Below are 23609 nucleotides of genomic sequence, written 5' to 3'. Positions count from 1 at the left end.
TTAAACTTCACCAAACCACAAAACATGGGGGAACTTCAACACAAAAGCACTATTTAAAAAGGCCTTTCACTGCAGATGACAAGTCTAATCGAGGCGGGTGATGCACCTGGCAGTAAACAGTAGCCCTTCAGTCATGTGACAGCCATACAGACACAATTCATGCTCTGTGCATGTGTAATACAACATGTGTCACTGAAAATCAGATCAATGTGGAAGACAAAACACAGGTAACACCTATAATAAGTATCATTAATAAATGGTAAATCAGTCATTAGTTAATTTCATGATTTTAATTAGTTATAGTTATTTCTCTGTTAACAAACAATATTAAGTATGGGTTAATGATTAATAAATGATTCATACATTTTTAAGAAATCAGATAATTAATTCTTTACAGAGACATGCCAGATATTTGTAACACTTTAGTTAATAATTAGTTATTAAACTATCTAAAAACATTATTTGACTCTGACTCTATATAGTTGCACCTGATAACTATAACACCTCATGCACTTATGTAAGTAATGTGTAACATAGTTTTCATTACTAAACCCATAAGGAAGTAGTTTTGTTGCCACCCATGGAGGTAATTTTTGTGCCTGCATTATGAAGGTCTACTTGGACATTGCATATTTGTTACTGCTAATATGACTGTGGAGCCCTTTATGTGCAAAAATGATGCTAGATGGCTACCCACAGCATCATAATTTGAAGCGTGCAGCCACTGACCATGCCTCTGAATTTGATGTGTTCAGGGTGAGAATGTGTTAAATATGAACATTATTTGTATGGCTTTTATAAAGTTGCAGCTGATGTTTATAATAATTTATAAATGGTTAATAAATACCATGTACTGCAAACAAATATGATTTGGATGGCCTTTATGAGGTTGCAACTGATGTTTATAAAACTTTACAATTGCTTAATAAATAGTTTATAAACTATATATGGTTATTATATATATTAGTGTTACCTTTCTATTTTCTTTTTTTAAATCTCCATGTTATTTCAGTATCTTTATCATCCTTCCATCAAAAAGGCTCAATAGTTTTCTACACAGCGTGCAAAGATCTGCAATACATCACTGACTGCCACAATGAAAAGGGACGTTAACGCTGCAATGACATCATGCAGAAAGCCTCGAGGACAAATATAGATCATGTTTATCTTTAACAGAGGATTCATTTGTGACATGGTAAAAAGATCTCCACTGACTGCTGAGGAAATGTCCAACTGATTGACTTAGCTGGCAGCCGTTGGATGGTCACCTCCAACGCCACAACGGTAAGTTTGAAAAAACTAGCAGATTCAGCTCTAAATGATACTTTTTTTTTCCCTAAAGATGGAATATTTTAAATAGATGTTTGTACATGTTCTGTCCAGGATTGTTGGCGAGCCAAAATTGCACATTGATTAACAATTAAACAATCGAGCTGAGAAAAGAGATTATTATGAAACTTAAACTACAAAAATAGATGAGGGACAAAAACAAAAGGCATAATGCAATCTTTCTTGTAGTTCAGTTTTTTTTTCACACCTTGCCTCCCTCCTCATCCCCCGAACCCTTGGGAAGCAGCACTCCAAGGTCTTTCATTTGAGCTTGTATTATGCCCCCGTATCTCTGCTCATTTTTCATCCGCATTGCATTAAGTATTGATATTGATTTCTTGTAAATGGTGGCGAAATGGATGGCTCGCACTTTTTTGTGTTATTGTTCTGCAGCACTTGTAGGTAATTTATTATGGCTGAGGGTCCGGTGAGGCCTCCCAGTTCTGTGTCCCTCCTCCTGATGGAGCGTGCCAACCTGACTAACAAAACACACCATGCACTGAAAGGCCACTCATGAGGAGAATGAAGCATGAAGAAAGTGTGTATGCACACTATAGCACCAGCGCGCACATACATGCACACTCGGTCTCACCCTCAGCATTGCTCACATTCATGGTCCACCATAAACCAGCACACATGAGAGGGTCTCCTGGAAAACACACAGCAATAAACTGAAAAGAGCTAACTTTACAGGCATTTCTCAATCTTAACATGAGAGTTGTGCAGTGGGCAACTATTTTATTTCTCCTTTCCTCCTATTTTTGAATATTATTCTTTTTAGTGCTGTAGCAGCACTTGTACTGAAATCCATTCCCAGTTTTGTGACAAAGCGTGGCCTTCTTGACAAACTGGAGTGGTTTACTTGCATTGTCACCCTGGCCAATTTCTTTTCCCTGCTGCCGCGGCCCCAGCAGTCTATTTGCATTTCAATAGCCTCTCTGTCTGCCTCTATATTGCCTGATATTATGTCTGCCTTGTATGAATTCGATTTCAATGTCTGCATCTGCTGTTCCACTCCCAAGCAGTCTGTGTAAAAGGTGAAACATGAAATAAGGCTTGCAAGCAAAAAGACATTGATGGTGTGTGATGATGTAAACCAAGACAAACACATTATGGAGGCTTGTATATAGATTCCCTTTAAAAAAAAAAAAATCTGTTTACATGCATGCACTGTTTTTACATAAAACTGCAACAGGATAATGGTAACTCATTATTTAGAGGGGTGTGCATAAGGCTGTCATTACACTGTAATAACCATATCATAACACCTGTCATTAACATGATGGAGTCTTTATGAATGTTTACTACTTTTTAAAAACACGTTTTAACATGTTATGGATCCAGTCAGTTTTTAAAAAGTCTGTTTATGACTGGTGGTATTTTTAATTCAAAGTTGAGATTGTTTGAGATGTCTTGTTTGACATTAATCGAGCCATTAATGTCTTTGATATGACAATTTTGACATTAATCCAGCCAATAATGTCTTTACTATGACAACTTGACATTAACCAAGCCAACATAACCCATCAGTGTCTTCGTCACTGTTTGATATATTTAAACTGTCATATTTAGTTGGTTTTGACACTGGCTGTCATGAGACCATTATAAGTCTGTCATGAATATTTTCCTTGACCTCAAGTTCAGTGGTACATTTTGGACTTGTCATAAAGATGTCATCAAGGTTTATTACACTGTCAACTGCTTTTGTAACGGTGTCATGAATGATTTACGGGACTTAAATTGAAGTGCACAATTTGGACTTGTCATGAAGATGTCATTAAAGGTTATAAGGCCAGTTTGATGAGCAGGTAGCTTGTTTATATGTTGCTAAAGTAGGCTAATGGCTGTCTGCTGTTTTCTGTAGCTGGTGTTAGCTAGTCAGCCTGGTTAGCTGTGAAGCTAGCCACCTAATTAGCTTACTCGCTGATCTTAGATGCTGTGTTTGATCTCCAGTCCAGCCAGCATGGAGAAAGAGAAAGTTCCTGTTGGTACTGTGTATGTGCATTTCTCAACAGGCATGAGAACTCCTTAGTTGCTCCCATCAACAGCTCCAGAAAGTGTGTTTACGAGTGTGTGTTTGCCATGTGTTTTATGCAGAATGTTATTAATTAAAGCTTTTTAAGACTTCAAGACTGAAATGAAGTGTTATGCACGCTAATTCAAATAAAGTGTTACCCAGCAACCTTATAGTGATTATGTGATTTCCATGGTCTTTAATAGAACTATCACCTACAGGCTTACCCATGAGTTCTCTCTTTTCACGCTCTTTCTCAGCTGTTGTTGCAATGTACAGACAGTAAGATCTGCTCTGAGGTAAAGAAAGGCGCTGCGGTAAAACCGATACGTCCTGTTTACCGTCTCTGTCACCACAACACCAGCACTTAGCCACAAACCCTGGCTGGTGCCACAGTGTCGGACACCATGGGTCACATGACCCACAGCAGAGTCCCACAGAGGTCCCTCAGGTATCCCAGAATGCCCTCCTCTCTGGCTGTTTCCCTCTTTCTCTCGCCTCTCTCATACAGGATGGGATATATGGGATGTCAGAAGGCCACAGGCAGCTACTGTTAAAGCCAGGAGGATTTACTGGAATTCCTGCTTTAAAAAGATATAAAGCACCAATGGCTGATTAATCTCTGTTCATGGGATATTGGAGAGAAGATGTAAAGAGGAATATCAGTTGAGCAGCACATCCTGTGCTCCCTCCAGCAAATTGTGTTTTGGATTTCACCTTTGGACCACAGTGCTGCAACCAGTGCATTTCCCAAAACTGCAAGATTTTTGGGCCACACTTTATTTTTCAGTACACTAATAAGACAAAGCAAGCTGTACTGTTTATTAAATTAGACAAAAAACAGAAATAATATGCTCTTTATTTGTCAGTATTAGATCCTTTATTAGACTTTATTAAAGGGTAATTAGGGACACATTAAAGAACTGTACTATAAACTAAAGTATATTATTTCCCAATGTTAGAAGACCCTTATTAGATTGTCTCCCCCCCATTTAAAAACAATATGTGAACCAGGTAATGTCCAACATTATAGAGGGAGAGGAATACTTTTTTTTTCTGTGGGTGACTGCACAGATACTGGTCTTGACTACTGTGCCAATTGTAGAGGACCAGCCAAAGAAGGTGTGATTTTAATAGCAAATATGTGATTTCACTTTAGTTTACAGTAAAATCCTATTGTAATGTGTCCCTAATGACCCTCTAAGACAATCTAATAAGTGGGATTAATATACTTTAGGTTATAATACAGTTCTATTGAAATGTGTCCTTAATTACCCTCTAATAAAGTTTAATAAGGGTCTGATAAATATTATTACAGTTTTTGTCTTATTTGATGCAAAGTACAGCTTGTTTAGTTGTATTATTGTACTTTATGTCTGATAAAGAACACATTATTTCAAATTTAATAATTTATTTTTAATACAAATAGAAGCATAAAATAAGTCAAAAGCTGCATACATGCTTCGTTTTCAGTTCCAAACATAAAGGCATGTTTCCGCCCCTCCTCTTAATGTTAACCTCTGCCAAATGTAGCTTCTGTTCAGAAACAATTAATGCCAACCAGTGTTGGGGTGCGCAGGCAGGCTAACAGCTGTGTTTGGGCCACTTGTTGTGCCTCCAGCACAGATAATTACAGCAATCCAAAAGCAGAGCAGCCGCTCGGGGAGTTTAATAATGTACAAGTAGTCGCTATCTCTTTATAGATCATGTTACTGCAGCACTCACTGACGTGTAATTTAGATCAATCAAAAAATATGGCAGGGCTATGAAACCAGTGCCTTTGATAATAGTTGGCAGGTAGTAGTCACCCCCTGTTGTCGAAGCATCTGATATAAAAGGCTTCATTCCGCCCTCCATCAAGGGGCCTGGTGTGCTAGGATGTGTAACCCAGGCAACAGATACATAAAGCATTATGGGACTTGATTTAATTTGTCTAAATGGGAGCTGGAGTATCTTGGTTCTCAGTTCGAATGTCCCTGTTAACCACCACTACAATGTAATGGGCTCCTCAACTTGGAGCTGCTGATTGTATCCTGCTGGTATAGGAGATTTGCCACTATATGCTGTTTTCTGACTGTGTGTGTGTGTATACATGTGCGAGCACGCTGCGTGCATGTGTCTGTGTTTGCGGCTGTGTGCACGTAGACTGTTTTGGTCATAAGAAATCAATACTTCAACAAACTTCTCCATCAAAATTTTCACTGAGCAACAAATATACAGCCATAAGAATACAGTCACACTAGGGCTGCCCAACATGTCGATATTATATTGATATCATGATGTAAGAATAGATGTCCTCTTTTTTCCTGGTTTTAAAGACCCTTTAGATCACAGCACACTTCTAGATTGTAGATGCAATTCACTGAGAATCTTCACTTAAATGAGCATTATCCTACTCAATCTGAACAAACAGCTTTATCAGAAAATCAGAAAGAAATTGACAGTCACAACTTGTTTTCATTTTAAAAACACAATTCCCTATTTAATTTGATAACAAATATGTGGCATATATGTTTAGCCTTTTAGACATAGTTTGATTCAGCGTATTTCAAAAAACACTAGACAAAAAAGTAGTACCTTAACTTCTGTAAGTAGTTATGATAAAATTAAGGTAGTCTGCCTCAAAGAAGAGAAAGTAACTTCAGGTCAATTTTCTAACAAATATATGAACCACAACATTTTTCTCCATTTGGCTCCTGAGTCAACAATGACAACTGAGAACTGGACACTAGATAACACTGGACATTCACAGTAAAATAGAAATGTCCCACACTTTTCTCCACACAGCTAGATTCAAACAAACAACAGTAATATGGCAGTAGGTAGTGTTTTGGCAATGTATATGAGAAAAATCTCAGAATCTATAAGTGGAAAAGTCACGACCCAGTCGTCCAGCTCTTTGTCACACGTCCTTCTGGAAAACAGCATTCATGTCCAGCAGTGAGATCCATAAATAATAATATTATTATATTATCAGAAATTGCATTGTGTTAATATTTTGCGAAAACACCAATACGTACACTATTGCTGCAATGTCAGTAAATACAGATATCAATGTACTTTGTCAAAAATATTGTGATATAATAGCCCTAGTGGTTTGTTATTTTAGAGGAAGTGTGTATATCAAGATCTATGTCACATATCGCAGAATAGGATAAAATACTGAGATATTATTTATAGGCCATATCGCCCAACCCTACGTGACACCAATAAATATGCCATAAATTACCCTGGCAGGGCTTTGTTTCCTGGAAATTCCCACCATCCTCCTTTAAAATATTTTGGGGTCAGTAATTTAACTGCAGGCCAAAAGCTTTATTCAGCATTATTTCACTTTCTATGTATATAAAAGCCATGAAAGTCATCACAGGTCAGGCTTTGTTGTGAGGTATGAACTCCTTTCCTCGATTTGGTCCATTGTGTACTTTCAAGCCGATGAGCTCCCTGTTTCAGCCCATTTGAAGAACTATTTGAACCAAGGCAATTTAGCCGGTAATACCTGGGTATCATTTTCTGCCTTTGCATGGGACTCTCCTTGCCTCTGGCTTGTTTTAAACTATCGGTACAATTCAAGTAGCTTCCTCTCCTTGTCCTACTTCTAACTTCCCTCTCTTCTCCCTCCTCGCTTTGCTTTCAACCCATGGGTCTTTGTTTTAAATGGCAATTCATCCCATTCGTCCGCTCAGCCACATTAAACATCAATTTCCTCACCGAGCACACATTACGACCCAATAGAAGAAATAAAATCTCAGCCATTTATTGTGCAACTCCCTCCTCCCTTTTTTTGGCACCGCTATCCACCACTGGCACCCTCATCAAAGCAGCCCACATCCAACAACAAGAGAGCAGCTACACAACAATGCTGCTGCCATTCGACTTCCTCTTAAGTCGTTTTATACTTACTGCAAAACAGTAACGATTTCAAGGGCCTTTGAATTCCTCCAAGAGCCACCGGGTTTATAAAACATGCATGAGGTGTTCAGTAAACAATGCCCAATGGTCTTATTCCTTTTAAATAAAACTATTTCCATGAGATGTAAGAGAGACTTTAATATTGCCTTAAATATTAAAAGAGAGAACTGAGCCTCATCAATTTTTCATTTATTGGGCCCGCGTGTAAGGAGTCATCAATCTCAAAAGAAATTACTGACATTTTCATTTCAAATAAAAAAGGGTACACTTTATCCAGCGGTAATAGGGATTGCCACTCTTACACAGGGAGCATTAAATGGCTTCTGGAGTGCTGAAAATGAGAAAATTTTCTTTTTTTGTCTCAGAACAGATTGTGGGTTTTAACCTTGTGAAGCAAACATGCATGAAATTGCTAAATAAAATGCAACATATTACCCAGCTAACACCGCAGCTTTTAAGGGGGAATGAAGTTCATTACAAATCAATAATAGTCCGCCTTAACAAGTGCATATTCCCGTTTCCAACAAGCCCTGACTCACTGCGAAGTAATAACCACCTGGTTGTTTTGCTGCTCGTTGATATTGATATCCTGTGACATAAATTCATTGTTTGATTCCATTTCTGTTATGATATATTGTTATAAATGTCTCCATCATTACAGCCCCTCTATGCCTCTCTTTGCCTTTAGGCTTGAAGGTTTGTAATTACTGCACAATAAACAAATGGTTTGGGTAATGGGGGAAAAAGGGTCCAGGGCCCACAGGCACTGGGAGAGGATTACAGAGAAAGGAGCCCACTTTTCACCCCCCAAAAACCCCTCAACCCTCACTATGAGGCCTGTCCCACGTCTCACCACAACTCCCCCTGCGGAATCACCCTTGCTGAATTATTAATCGCTGAGCGGTGTTGATATATCATCAAGCGTGTACATACATCGCAGAGGGGGGAAATAAGGGTTACAGTAGGCCAGGATTTATAACAAAAGCTTGACATATGCTGCTAATTCACCTTGACAACACTGTCACTTCCTGCTCTGTGAATAATCGTCCAACAGAAGAAGAGTTTGTATGCAGTCTCACTGCCAGGCACTTCCCGACACACACTACTCCACACATAATGGATGAATATTTGTTTATAATTTCTGTACACAAGTCTGCTTGTCAGTCCCCTGCTCACCCCGCGTGCGTGCTGCTGTCTCATTTGCATAGGTAGATTGAGACGCCGCGAGCGTAACGAGGTCGGCCTGCGTGTTGGTGATGGAGGACGCTGATGAATAGAGCTCTCTCCCTATCATGGCACCTTTGTAAATGTTTGATTAGTTTTGAATGGATTACTGTTAGATTATCGGGTTTGGGGCCCAAACCTAGACACGGCTCTGCTACTCGGAGACAGTCCCTTACGGGTGTCCCATGACAGAACGGCGGCCGCGTGTTGACAAAGAGCGAGATGGGAGGAGGGTGGAGGCCATTCTTGTTTATGCAGAGTTGTCAAAATGTTTGATAATGCAGCTGCTCACCTTTGTTAGAAGTAAAATTTCTGGAATACCTTCGATTTGGAAGTAAAGGTTTGAATCGTAAGATAAGAGATACGATGTGCTTATTTACACCAGGGTACAAATAGGCACACGGCAACTCTTTGGCTATTCATCGAACCCCCTTATTTTGGCTAAAGAGAGCAACATTGTTGATAAGATGTTGTGGTGGATGAATAACTTAATCATAAGACTTTCCAGCAGGAGAGTCCTGTCCTGGGAGACTAAGATTTATCAGTAGTGTCAAATTATATGTCAATGGTACCAGTTAATTACATGGTTTTCAGTCACAGCTTGGTTGAGTTTAGGTAACAAAACTATTTGGTTAGATTTAGGAAGCAAAAATAGCTGGTTACATTTAGCCAACAAAACTACTTGGTTTGGTTTAGGCAAATATCATGGTTTGTCTCTGCCATGTGGGTGTAAATAGCCACAATGGCAAGTGACACCACGGGTCCAAATCGGATTGTTGGTTACAGACACCTGGGTGCTTGCCTCTTCCATGCTAATCTATATACACTCGAGTGTAAATAGCCACATTGGCTATTCCACCCCTAGTGCAAATAGCCATATTAGCTACCATCTGCCTTAGAAAAATCACATACTGAGGTGAGAGCTGACAAAGTATAGAAAGACAGAAATTTAGTTTAGTATTTGAGTCTATTCCACATTTCTGGAACCGTGCTTGTTCCATGGCTCCCATATATGTTTGATTAGTTTTGAATGGAATACAGTTATATTATCAGGTTTGGAGCCGATAGCTTGGATTTGGAAGCATCGTGAGGTTAGAGATATGACATGTTGAGGTCAGAGCTGACATGGTATAGAAAGACAGAAATTTAAAAAACAGAAAGACATAGAAATGCTCTAAATGTTTTCAATCTCCAAACTTTTATTGAGTCTTATTCCACATTTCTGGAACCGTGCTTGTTCCATTGCGCTCATATCGGCTCAGCATTCCAGGGATATTTAACGGGTTGGTGGGAATCTCATAGTCAGACAGCTATAAATTTCCCGGGGCTGCTGTAAGACGCTCTTATATTGCTTGTGTGGCAATCAGACTGGTGATTATATGGGTAATGAAACATGTGCCTCCTCCCGGTGTCTGCCCCTTCCATTGCCTGTCTCTTTCCATCTCTTTCTCTAACTTTTCTTTCTCTCTCTGGTTAAAGCCTGTGATAGATGGGGCATAACTATTAGAGGGAGCAGTAACCCATCAGTTCCGAGGCCTATTATGCACAGTTGGATGCTGGGTAAAGTAAAGGAGGTACGAGCCATGGAACGGTGACGCCGTAGTGAGCTGCCTCGCGGGTTAACGCTAACCCCGCCGCCCACCCCTGACGCCCCCCACTCCAATCCGTTTGCTGGAAAAAAACCTGTCTTATGTCTTGACAGCGCCGCCGCCGCCATTGTGCTCCCTCTCTCTCAATCTGTTTAGCTTCCTGTTGTGACCTTTCATACAGTCAAATATATTAGCGAGTGGTGCACTCTCATTAAAACAGTGCATTAACCAAAAGACTCTTTGGAGTCTAAATGACAGCCGAAGGAACTGAAAGCTAATAGCCGTGGGCAGTTGGGGAAACTTAACTCATGAATCAGTGCGCTAATGCCAGAGCAGCAAGCCTGGAGCGCTGTAAGCGTATGGCACAATCTCCATCGCCCCCCCTTCACTCTCTTTCTCTCCCTCTTGCTTCCTTGATCTCCTTCATTTTCCCTTTGCCTCTCACTCTCTCCTTTTCCCTCTCTAACTGCTACTTATCTCTCATATTCACCATCACTACTATGTTCACATTCCACTTCTCTTTGACACATTTATTCTTTTCTCTCACTTTTTACTCGATCATCCCTCCCCTGTCCTGCTATCTTATTTGTTCATTTCACTCTTTGTTCATTTCATCCTGTGATCCCCTATTGTATCACACTCGTTGGTGCCATCATTTCTATTTTCTGCCTCCCTGCTCCTACAGTTCTTTCCCTGAGCTCTCCCTCAACTCTTTATCCTCTCTTATTGTTTTCAAAGAGGGGAAAAAGAAAGGAAAAAAGTGCATAAAAAAAGAGCTAAAGAGAGATGAAGATAGAGGAAAAAAGAAAAAAAGAGCTAGTATACGAGAGAGAGGAGAGGGAGACGAGTAAAAGAGGAGAGACTAAAAGCTCATTACTTTCCCCCTGATGGGAGAAAATGAGTGAGGGGGCAATAATAAAGCTTGAATTTTTCAATACTGTTAAAAATGGGGCTCTGACAGCTCACCGCCAGTGCAAGGGACAGGCGCCGACAACGCATGGTGAGCCACCGAATTAGCAATACCATACATCATAAAATCTAATTAAATCAAGGAGCAGAATCAAATTAGTTTTCTGTGACTCAAACCGCCCGCCAAAAGGGCTCTATTAAATGAACTGTAGAGAGGGAATTAAATAATTCACAGTGAGGGATTTTGCATTTATACAAAAATTGTGCACTTAATTGTCCGTGCTATATTACAGATTTGGCCTTATGTTAACAATGAGCCTAAAGCACACTTACTCGTGCGCACTGGGCACACATTAGGGCCTACATGGTCGACAAGGCTTCAAACTAAGGGGATATTAGAGTAACCATTGGCTCGATGCCACTAGTATAGTAGAGCATAGGGGTCTAGAGCAGGCAAAGGGTGTACTGATTATACTCCAATGAGTTGTAATATGTAGAATGAAAGACAGCAGTGTTGGGTTAAATAGTGAATATTAGGCAAGATATTACATTTGTTGCTTGAAAAGTTATGTTTGGATGTACAGTGTGATGAGAAACCCACAGGTAGACCATCAAACTAAACATGTCAGATGAAGTTCTGTCATGAAAATGGAGCACTTTTGTTACAGTGCCGTGTGAGCGTTCAACCATCCTGACTATTCTCTTCGTCTCTCACCCCCATACACCCTTTCTTTCAATCTCTCCATCTCCCGCGCTTCCCTCCCTGGCATCAAAACAGCACAACTTTATTATAGTCGCTGTCAATACCGTAATAATAAAAGAACGCGGAGGGGAGAGACTACCATATTACACTTTTAACGAGAATATAGCAGATGCACATTGAGTGAATATTGAGTTTTAAAACTTGTCGGCATGTGATTTGTGGCCTTGTCAGTACAAATATTTTTCAATGTCAAGGCAGCAAGCCGGGGCTGTCACTTCGGCGGTCAGCTGGGACGGGGGGAGGCAAAACACAATGATCTGGCCCTTAATGGAGAACCGCTGGGACTGGCATGGAGGTGATGAAGCACTGTTTAGTTTGCGGCTGCCATATTTCTGCTTGGGGACGCTATTATAAAACACAGTGTTATTTTGTCAGATTTCAATCATGAGCCAGGTTATTTGTCACCTGCTGTCACATTGTTGGGGCAAGTCAGGCTGACGGTGAAATATGAGCCGTCCCAGCCCAACCCCCCGCTCTGGAGAAGACCAGAGTTTTCTTTAGTCTCGAGCTAAAACTAAAAACAACTATAGATCTGTTGTTCCACTTCTTTGTCTTTTATTTAAGAAGGGAGAATGCACATTAATTAACATGAGTACATATAGATATATACATATATGTATGTATATAAACAACTAGGAAGAACAGTGACATAATGACTAGTCCAGATCATGGCAGCATTTGTTTGCAGAGTAACCACTGTTTTATAGACTTGGAGAATGAGTTGGAGAGATTTTATGTTATGTGGGAATTGTATTCCAGGTAGTCTGTAGTGTGGTAGCTGAATTTTGGTTTTGCTTCATAAATTCATTGAGTGGAGAGATGCCAGGCCATGGAAAAGTTTATACACAAATAAAGTATCTGTAAATTTGATTATGTTTTTCCGCTTAAAAAAAAATCACATTTGGTTAAGATTTTGCAGTGATAATATGAATTTGACTTATTATCCAGTGTTTTCAGTGTATGCTTATAAAGTCTTTCCACTAATTGAAATGTCATTCTGCTTGTCTGTGTGTGGTGTGATATAAAACTTTGAGGCCTCTGTAGTGGGATTGTTCCTAACACGTCTAAAATTTGCCAAATTGAATTTGATTTTGTTCATGACTTTTTAACTTTGAATGTGAGTTGTGAATCTATTACTATGTCAAGATATTTAAACTTGTGCATGACTGATAACCTTCCCTCTGTTACTGTTGCATCTGGGTCTGGATCTCTAGCTGCAGACTTTGAAAAAAAAAAGTAGCCTGCTTGCTGTAGTCCTTGTTCTGAATGCGGGGGCAGCTGAGAGTTTCAGGGGTTTGAGAAGTTCAGAGATTTGTTTGTGGGCAAGGAAATATCTTGGTGAGTACAACTGTTTAGTTCAAGAGTTGAAGTTAGACAGAGCCCAGTTCAAGAAGTTCAAGCAGAACAGAGATTGTACCACCCCTCCTCCGCTGTAATTGGGCTGGGTAAAAAGTGACAGTGACGAACGCATCATTTTACCTAAAATTTACAAACTAAATAATAGAGGACCCAAAGTTGAACCTTGAGGTACACCAACATGCTTATCAACCATTTGTGAGATAATCTGATCCATGTGAACATATTGTTTTCATTATGCACAATTTTAGCAATTTAATTGCATTAGGTGAAAACTAACTGTGATAATTTGGTAATTAGAACCTCATCATTAACTGTATCAAAGGTTTCTTTAGAGGTAATCAGTATAGAGGCTAGGAAATGCTATGAAAATGACATTTTACTTATCCACTCAGCAGGGAATTTGTATCCTGTTTTCAGACTCTCCTCGCCTTTATTTTTATCATTGTTCCACCACTCCTTCCTTACTTTTTCATATCAGTTATACTGTCATGGGGAGCCATCTTCTAGAGTAATCACAGGTTCCAGCTGGTCTTTGTTTAGCAGGAGTGTCAAGTATCCTCATGGAGGAAGCGCCAGGGAGTCATGGTTTAATTTCCTCCAATAAAAAGTGCTTTTTAGGTGGGCTTAACTCGAATATGACCTTTTGAGATTCTGTATAGGCTAGGTATTGAGATAAAAATAGCATTCACCCTTCCTTAACATTTCATGTTGATCCTGATAAGTCCCAAAGGCCAGCTGGACACAAGGACATCCAGTGGGAGTGAAATTCAAAGGTTCCTCTGATCTTGAAGATGCACTTCTATTTCTATTTCTTGTTTTGAGAGCATCCATTTTTTGCTAATCCTTTTGTAGCATTGTGAGATTTTAACAATGCCTTGCCAAATATTTCACAGACTGCTTTCAGTTTTTGTTTGAGAATGGAGTAGAGTGATTTAGTAAGTAAGTGATTTAAGTTCAAGCATGCAGTTCAGTGACATATGATGAACATTATGCTCCTGCACACTTATCCCTGGCAGATACCATGTAGAATTCTATTTCATCTGCTATTTAATTTTCCTTCTCAGCGGCTACATCTCCTTAACTGAAATGTAGAGGAAAACAAGAACCTGCAGCTCCTCAATTTGCTTATTGACATTGAGATCTGCTTTTCAGTTCACTGTACATGTCAGCTACTCAGACACCCCTCAGTAGCTTCATTTCCAAATGATATCAGTTTTATTTCCTTGCCGCCCTTGTGTTTGAACGTCATGGCCTCTACCCAAATGTAGAAAAGGTAGAATCCCACTCTTTGAAATCAGACACTTCCTTGATTATATGCTAAATGAACTGCCTGTATGCACCATTACTTTAGACTGTTTGTAGAGGCTGTTGATATCAAACTATCAGCCAATTTAAAAATATGCAAATAGAATTTGATTACTACCAGTGCCTTCTCTTGGCTGAGAGACAGGGGTGACATTGTGTGCCTCTGTCACCCTTCCTAGTCCCTGAATAAAGCTATGTTATTGCCTCTGAAGGCGGGCCCACTCTCTCTGCATGTGTCAACCATGTTATTGCAACATTTAACAAACTGCTTTTGTGAATTAACCGAAATATGTAAAGCAAGATAAACTTTTCCTTGTCGCCTGCTTTTCACTCTACATTTGAATCCTTCCCTGCATTCATAGATAAGGCGGTTCTGACTGAGGTAAATCTTGCTAACGCATGTACAATGCAGTCTAAAATACATACACATGCGGCACAGTGCACACATAAGCAAACACACACAACAACCACTGGCTTTGGCTGACACGGTAGCCATTAGCACACTGTCTCTAGTTGTGTGCGTTCCATTCCAAAAGAAGAATCATTTACATAATGTGTGTTTTCCCCAAACGGTGTGAACAACCGCCACTCTGTGTAGGTTTCCTGCTGGCAAATGTTTCAAACTGACCTTGGGAAGCGGTCCATCCGCAAACGCTACGCAGTTACATCCATAATGGGCCTTTTACTTGTTTTTGTGTATATATGTGTGTGTCCACAAGCATGCAGATGTGCGTTTGAGAGAGTGCGTGTATCTGCATGTGCACACTTATGCATTTCTGTGTGTGTCTGTGTGCGTCTACGGCTGATGACTCTGTGCCAGCCGGACGGCTTTTATACGTATTAATATTAATATGTGCCTGAGCTGCAGCCCATCACATCCCTGCCCCTTGGTGCAGAGTGTCCAAGGGCGGCCATTATCATCCTGTTCTGACTGTCAGTGAACCTGGAGGAAAGCAAGACGGGCACGTTGACTAGCGTGCCGGGGTCAAACAGTCAGGCTAATACAGCTCAAATCAGTAGTGTGAAGGATACTGTAAAATGTGCTTGGATGACGTGCATTAATGTGTACACTCTTAGAAATAAGGGTTCCAAAATGGCTCTTCCTGAAGGGGCTGAGGTTCTACCTAGAGCAACCATTGGAATATAAAAGGGTTCTTGCTAGAACCCTCAGGACAGGTTCTAGGTGAAATCTTTGGAATATAAAGGGTTTCTTGGTAGAACCTCCTGGATGGGATCTACATGAAATCCTTGGAAAGTAAAAAGGTTCTTGGTAGAAATCTCTGAGAGGGTTCTGGGTGGAACCATTACACCATAGAAAAGTTCTTTGAAGAACCTCTCATAGGGGGTTCTATGTGGAACCTTTCACAGATGGTACCAGGAATAACCCTTCATGTGGGGTTCTAGGTAGAGTCCTCTGAAAGGGTTCCAGTTGCCTTTATTAAAGGGTTCTACCAGGAACCAAAAAAGGGATTTTCCTACACTCTTAGAAATAAGGGCTCCAAAAGAATACTTCCTGAAAGGCTTAGGTTCTACCCAGAACCATTTACTTTTAAAGAACCCTTTTTTGAAGAAAAGGTTCATCAAGGGTTCTTTTCAAGACTAGGGGTTACATTAAGAATCCTTTCATTCAAAGAGAGGCCTCTGGGTAGAACCACTACATCATAGAAGAGTTCTCTTAAAGCTTTTCTGGGTGAAACCTTTTATATATGTTCTAGGTGTGGAACCCTCTGAAAGGCTTTCAAGGGGGACGACTATAAAAGATTCTAATGGGAACCAAAAAGGGTTCTTCTATGGGGAAAAGCCGAAGAACCATATATGATTCTAGTTAGCACTTTTATTTCTAAGAGTGTACTGCAATTCTATATGAAATACATCCCCTTATGGATACCTGATACACACACATGCTCAGAAATATGCACACTTGCCCTCATATACACACACTAACATAAAAAGCTATATCATATGTGTACTGTAATAAAAGAATCCCTTCATACTGATGTTTATCAGGCACCTTACCATGTATAATCTCTGACAAGTACTATTCTTCCTCGACTAAGTTGGTGTCGTGGTCCAGAGGGCAGTATTGATGATAATGTTAACCATGTCCCATAAAATCAATCAATCAATGGAATATTAAATGTATATGTCTGGGAGGTTGTCAGTGGAGCGCTCAGGGGTGAATCTCCAATAGCCTGTCAAGGTTTATTGCCTTTTATGGGGGATCCACCAATGCACTGTTTCCATGAAAATACACCTGTACAGTATATCAAAGAGGCTGTGACATCAGAGCTACAGACAGAAAGTGAAGACAACCAAACACTCTCCATCTCTTTCTCCTCTTCTCCTTCTCTTTTATGCACACAGACAGAAACGCACCCCACCACTGCACACCAAAATAGATGAATTTTGCTCCAACAAAGGCAGTATGGTAATTAAATGTAAGATAAGGCCATTCAGAATGCCCAAGACTGTGCCAGGCAAATATCCTGATCAGCTTAAAATCAACCAAGTGGGACGGAATAACAAAAATCCAAATTGGTTGGTCTAGATCAGCCTGATAGGGCTTTCAATATAATACACAACAATGGCCAAAATGAATAGGAATCAAATTACGAGAGCTGTGATATGGCATGAAACTGCATGGGGGAATTCAAGCACAATCACTTTTCAATGTGGCTTCCAATATTGCAGCCAATCCTCGCACGATTCATATCCGATCACAAATAATGTTTATCACCCTCATATCTCTCTCCCTAATGGAAAAGGCCTAGTGTTGGGGTTTAAGGAGTGCATTCATTTTTAATGAGGTCTGGGCATTGGCCAGAATGAAATGAACAGGCAGAGAGTTTTGGGCCACAGTACAGCAACGACTGGCAGTAAAAGGTCGATCCATTCTTTCTAATTTGACCAGGTTATGTGCGACTATAAGTTGTTTATTACAGCCAAGCAGCATTTTCACCATAATGTTACAGAGCTGTTTAGAAAAGGTGTAAAGCTCAGTTGCTCTTGCAGGAGGATTTTTTCTCCTGGTAGGAACTTTCAAAGGGTTGCACCATGTTAAAAAAGATGGAATATTACAACAAAAAGCACAATGGTGCGTTTGAGTGGTTTCAAATCCATAATATTGAGGTCAGCACTTTTGAATAGCCCTAGTGGTTGCTGTGTGCGTTTTCCATTTGTAAAACTCTCTGAGTGTCATATAATCTGTGCTTGTATGAATTATATATTCTATATATCCACCTGATTTTCAACCAACAGAACTACGCATTTACAGCGCTGAAAAGGGAGGCTATATCACTTCAACCGAGCAATTCTCTATTGTGTTTATGAGTTCAGAAGGACCATCAAATTTCATGTAAAATAAGCTCTTGTGCAGGAGAAGACAGTCATATTTTATGTCTAATTCTGGAGGAGAAGATGTATTTCCTGCTTCCCCAGGAAGCATGATTGGTGTGTGACTGCGCGTCGTGACGAGATCACTTGGCGGGGCTGAGGATAAAATGTCGCTTAGGATAATGTGATTGCCCTTAAGGTACAAGGAGGTGAATTATATTCCCTGATTTATAATCTGAAAATTAAAGACTCACTCATTTTCTAATTTAATTCCACCTTCAATGGAACAATGTTCACTCTGAGCCAAATTGGCGAATAATGTTACTAATTCAGATGCAGATGTAATTTCTATTCGGGGGGCTGCGGCGCGTGGTGATGAACGAGTCCCGGATGGATCGTTGCCACTCCTATCTCCCCGTCTCGACAATTCCCCAGCAGTTGTGATAATAACCTGAGCAATAAAGGAGGGAGAGGCAGTGCTACCCTGTTCCACTCATACCCCAAGTCATCTGATACTTCATCTAATAGTATTTCTGTCCTTTCCTGTGTCACTCTGTCTTAAGGCAGCTGACACTGCGCTCCTCCATACAGGAAAACAGAGTATACTGAATATTATCGATGTAAAACTGCATTAACATGAAGACTCTTAATAACCTGCATAATTACTGCTGCCTTCTGCAATACAAAAAAGTCATTGCAATAAATCTGCTGTTAAAAACTTGATTGAATGCAGGGTAAATGTCAAGGTAATTATGAGGCGGTGAGGGTTAAAAGCAACGTTAAATCCTCCCGCGGAGTGGTGACATTCAAGCGAAGGAAAGAGGAAGAGATGGTGAGGGAGGAAGGAGGAGAGCGATGGAGACAGGGCCGAGTTTGTAAATGTATCAGCCAATACGAATCTAACAGTTCCTCGCTTGTCACCGCCCTTTTATTTATGGCCGCGAACCATTTGAGATATGACCTCTGTATGACTGGTTTCTTCCTGCACGCTAATGGGTCCATTAAGGACAGAATTCATCATGTGAAATATCATAAGGACATAAACACGTTCAGTGTGCACATGCGAGCGTTGAGTTCCTGATGTAGCTATTTCCATGTTAGCTCACTTGACCTCGCAAAGGAACACTGACCCTCAATACACAACTCTGAGCAACCACGATGTGTGGAACACCGACATGTTAACGTAGACACAAACACAAATAACAGAATGAAAACAGATAATTCTTCCAACACAGTAACTTTCAGATTACTTCTTTGTACTTTTATGTAAGTACATTTTTACAATAGTACTTTAAGTTTTATATTATAATATTGTAATAATAATCTAATAATAGTATAATAATATAATAGAATATTAAGAAACATGTAATATTTTAATATATTATTTTGCATCTTTACAGTAAAGAATTTCTATTTCCAATCAAAAACAGAATATTTTAATTTATAAAACATTTTTTTCTTATTATTCAATATCAGTGGCAATAATAAAATATAGTTGAGGATGTGGAAATATATTTCATAATTAATTATAGGGCAATATTAAATCAACTTGATGCTTTGCAGGCACAGTAATTGCATTGCTAATAAATATTCTGTTAGACAATATTTGCCCAATATTACATGACTTCTGGTATAAACCAGCCAACGTATGGTCCTCTATCCGAATAGGCAGATAAATTAGGTGGTTGAACAGACACAGATACAAATAATGACGTCTCTGTACACCTCTAGTAGAGGCTGCATTGACTGCTTTGGACAACAATATGTCAACTTTGCCATTTTGTTGGATTATTATCATCGTTCTAAGTGTTTTTTTTCTAAGTTACTCCATGTAGATCATGAACCTTTGATTTTAAAAGCAACTCATTGGTTGAGGAATGTAAATGTCATATGCCCACTCCAGCCACAGCCTGGCCACCCTGCAGTGCTCTGAGATATAGAAGTATTCACTGCCCTACCATCAGACAAGCTTCTTCCCTCAGGCTGTGAGAATGCATCCTCACCACTCCTCCATATAAAACTGTTTGTTTTATAAATTCTGTTTATGCTATATATAATATTATATATAATACTATATATTACTACTATATATAATCTTATATGTTGTTTTGTTTTATGAGCAGCAAAGCGGGAACTACATCAAAATATTGCTCTAAAATCCTGTTGAATAATAATAAACAAATCTCTTAAATCTTGTATTTTTATCTGGAAAAAGACGTAGTCCCCCTGTTTACTTGTCAGCCTCGGCAAGATGGCAATATTGTCAAGGAAATATTACATACAACATATCTACATTGTTTCTCCTTTGATGAAGAAATGCCTCTAAAAAATGAATGAACACACTTCAGAGAACAACATACTGGCTGATTTTTCCAAATGGTGCATTTGTTTATTTGCTGTTGCCCTCCAAACAGCATGAGTGCCTTTGCATCACCCATATGCTTAAATAGAACTGGTACCACAGACTGGAGCATAGCATCTATGTATATATGTCTATGGTGGGGAAGGTCACCAAGTGGAGATGAAAAGGGGACAAAAGGAAATGCATGCTCCCACGACTTCATCCATTTTGCACCCTTGGGGTTGGAGAGGAAGTCTGCAGCATCCGTCCATCCATCCATCTCAGCATCAAGCAGCCACACAGATGCCGTAATACAAGTATTTAGCAGAGGGGCTGCTGGTAGAGGTCAGGTCATTTACTCACCGTTCAGCCTCGGTGAGGAGTGGAGGGGTAGGGTAAAGGGGGGGTGGGGTGGGAGCACAGCTGAGAGGTTGTGGGTGCTGTGTCGTGTGCCTCCTCTTCAGAGCCTAATGATCTGCTGAGCATAATGACCCCAAGACGATGGGGGCCTCTACAAGCCTCGGCTGGGCCCTCCTCTCGCTCCCTGCTCACACTCACTTCACTTCAGGAATATAATGTGAAAGAAAAGGTTTTTTTCCTTGCCGTTTTGTTCTCCCCCTCTGCTATCCACCCCCAGCCACTGTACAAGCCAAGGCTCCGTGACAAAAAGCCAATAGAGTTAGCTGCCAAGGCTTGGAGCTCTGAGAGGGATAACTGGCGCAGAAGGTTAAAGCAACAATGTGCTCAGCCCCATTGAGCTGCTCCTTCTGTGCTGATGGTGAATGTATATGTGTGTGTGTGTGTCTCAAAATCAGTGTGTATATAAGGTGTCAAGGGTTGTTAAAATGTATATGCTCTGATATAACCAAAAGAACACCTGTTCACTTGTGTGTTCTGCAGCTACCCAAATAATGAGCGCCTCATTTGATTTCAATCAAACCTCAGTTATGAGTTTAAGAGTTTAGGAGAAACTCAATGTGTTCATTGTGCAGGATGAAAGAACGTGAAGAGTAAAGCACACACGCGGCCTTCGTAATTGCCTCAGTAGAAATGCTAATTATTTGCTTCTTTCATTTTGAAACGACTGAGCGACTGAAATGCAGTCGTCTGACAGACTCTGGAGTGAAAAGCAAATGTCTGGATTTTCAGATCACAAACGGCTCTCTCTCACAGGTAACAATCTGAAGGCTGCTGCTGCTTTTCCACAGAGGGGACGCAGCCTCTGTGAAAGGTGTGATATCCCCTCTCTGCAAACCATAATGGTGCCTTGTTTGAAAATGACAGGTGTACGAATGAGGCCCTCTCTTTTCCTAAGTACGGCAAACCGTGGTCATTCACTCTGCTTTGTTTTTAGCGTAATAGCCCCATTTACAAAATGTCGGTGAAATTAATGTGGGACAAACGCAGCGGTAACCGAGCCAACTAATTTTTGCTCATTCAACTTGAATTATTAATAGGTGAGAAATATACCATATGCTTTCAGAGGAACGGCATACATTCATTTTATACAGAATTGCCGCTGTTTTGTGAAAAGTATAAGTAGCTTAACTGCTCTTTTCAAAAGGGGTGACTTATATGGAGGCCTTAATGATGTATAAATCAGCTCGTGTAATTACGCTTCCAGCTGCTGCCTTGGGCCGAGCTGAAACTATAGGCCCTCAGCACCAAAGACTGGAGCCTTCATCACCTGAATCCCTTTTAATCAACCAGCACTAGTTTTCTCTCCTTAGATCACATTATTATGAGTTATTGAGAGAGAGGGGAGGGGGTATGTGTTGGGGCAGAGTGAGTGTTCAGAGCTGTATGGACTGTATGGACTATGGATGTATGTGTGTTAATGTATGTATGTATAAAAGAGGTATAACAGTGTACAGGGTTGGGTAGTAACGGACTACATGTAGTGATACATGTAAATCACAAAATATAATCAGCGTAGATTACATTTGAAAAATGTGTAATTGTATTATAGTTAGTCGGCAATGATTAGACTATTTAATTTCAATTTTGATTACATTTTTAAAATATGGCATGTTTTAAATTCTGCAACTTTTTTTAGGGTCGCAAACTGTAACCACTATCCATAATTAAGCATCGATAACATTAACGGTCAATTAATCAATTAATCATTGTTAAAAAAATATATAAAAATATATCTTATATCAAATGTGTTTTCCCCCCCTCAATCAAAGCTTTATTTCCACAGTAACATTTTCTCTGACGGCATTAAGTAGCCTCCGAAACATATAAAGATGCGAAGAGCTACATATTAAACACACATACTTCATCTTATCAGATGACATTAGGATAATGCTCATAAAAATTCCCTCTAATTAGATCTAAATAGATTGTGGATTGATTGAATGTTTCTTGATCTTTCAAATTCTTAAGGACATCGTTGATTAATTATTATAATTCCTGATGATCTTTCCTACTTTTTTTATGTTAACCAATGCTCTATTAACTCTATTAAAAGAACCCTTTGCAAAAATGCATTTTATTTGCACTGCAAACGTTTCGAGATGTTTAAAAAGAAAAGAGTATTTGCAGAACTAATTTTGTAATCCAAAAGTATTCTGATTAAATTACTATTTTATGATCCAATGAATTACATTACTAATTACAAACATTACCAAGTAATTTGTATTCAGTAAATTATATCTCAAAGTAACCTGAACCAACTGTGCACATGAGCTCATGTACCAGCACATAAACCAAATACTTTTTGTTATACTATAACATCAAGGAACAATATGCAATAATTTCCTTAAAAAATGTATAGACTCATATAAAAATAATCCCTTCCTATCATCACTTATGACAAACGGGAAGTGCGTGGTTGTGGCTGTATCTGCAGAGACCCTGCCCTCTGCCTGTATTTCCTTATTTTCTTATTATTTTGCTGTGCTCAGGACACTTCACCAACACAAAAAAGGTATCTTTCTGGTGCATTTATGAACAGCTCGGACAAATCCTGCTGATTCTACCTTTAAGTAATCCATTGTCTGAAACTATCGAAACCAAATAGATTGACAGACATCATCTATCAGTGTTGGTAATTCATGACTAAAGCTTCATCACTCTGCTCACATGCACAGTACGATCATTACAGGTTTAGTGAAGGGTTTAGCACAAAAGTACCACCATGTGGTTGTGTCTTGGTGAAGAGATGGGGCACCACCTAGTGCACAGTCACCGCCACAGCTTCAAGCTGTCTCTCCTTCCACTGAAACGTTTGTCTGTAATTAAATTTTAATACGCGATACATTCAACATACATGTAGATACTTAATATCCGCTCTCACAGTAAAGTGTACTTTTTGAAAATTTTAACACTTGTGTTTGTCTTGTTTTAGAATTGTGCACCAACCTTCACTGCTAATTACTACAAATGTAACTTGTTTGCTGAACAAATATGTATTTTTCATGTTGTACTTCAATCATACTGTCATTTAACTGTCATTTTATTTACTAGAAGCCAATAAACCTGGACATTAAAGGGGTATGTCAGGGTACAGTGTTCCTGTGATGGACC

The sequence above is a fragment of the Lutjanus erythropterus genome, chromosome 14, assembly GCF_056507025.1.
Source record: "Lutjanus erythropterus isolate fLutEry1 chromosome 14, fLutEry1.hap2, whole genome shotgun sequence".
In the NCBI taxonomy this organism is placed as follows: Eukaryota; Metazoa; Chordata; class Actinopteri; order Lutjaniformes; family Lutjanidae; genus Lutjanus; species Lutjanus erythropterus.
Note: the sequence above shows the minus strand (reverse complement) of the source record.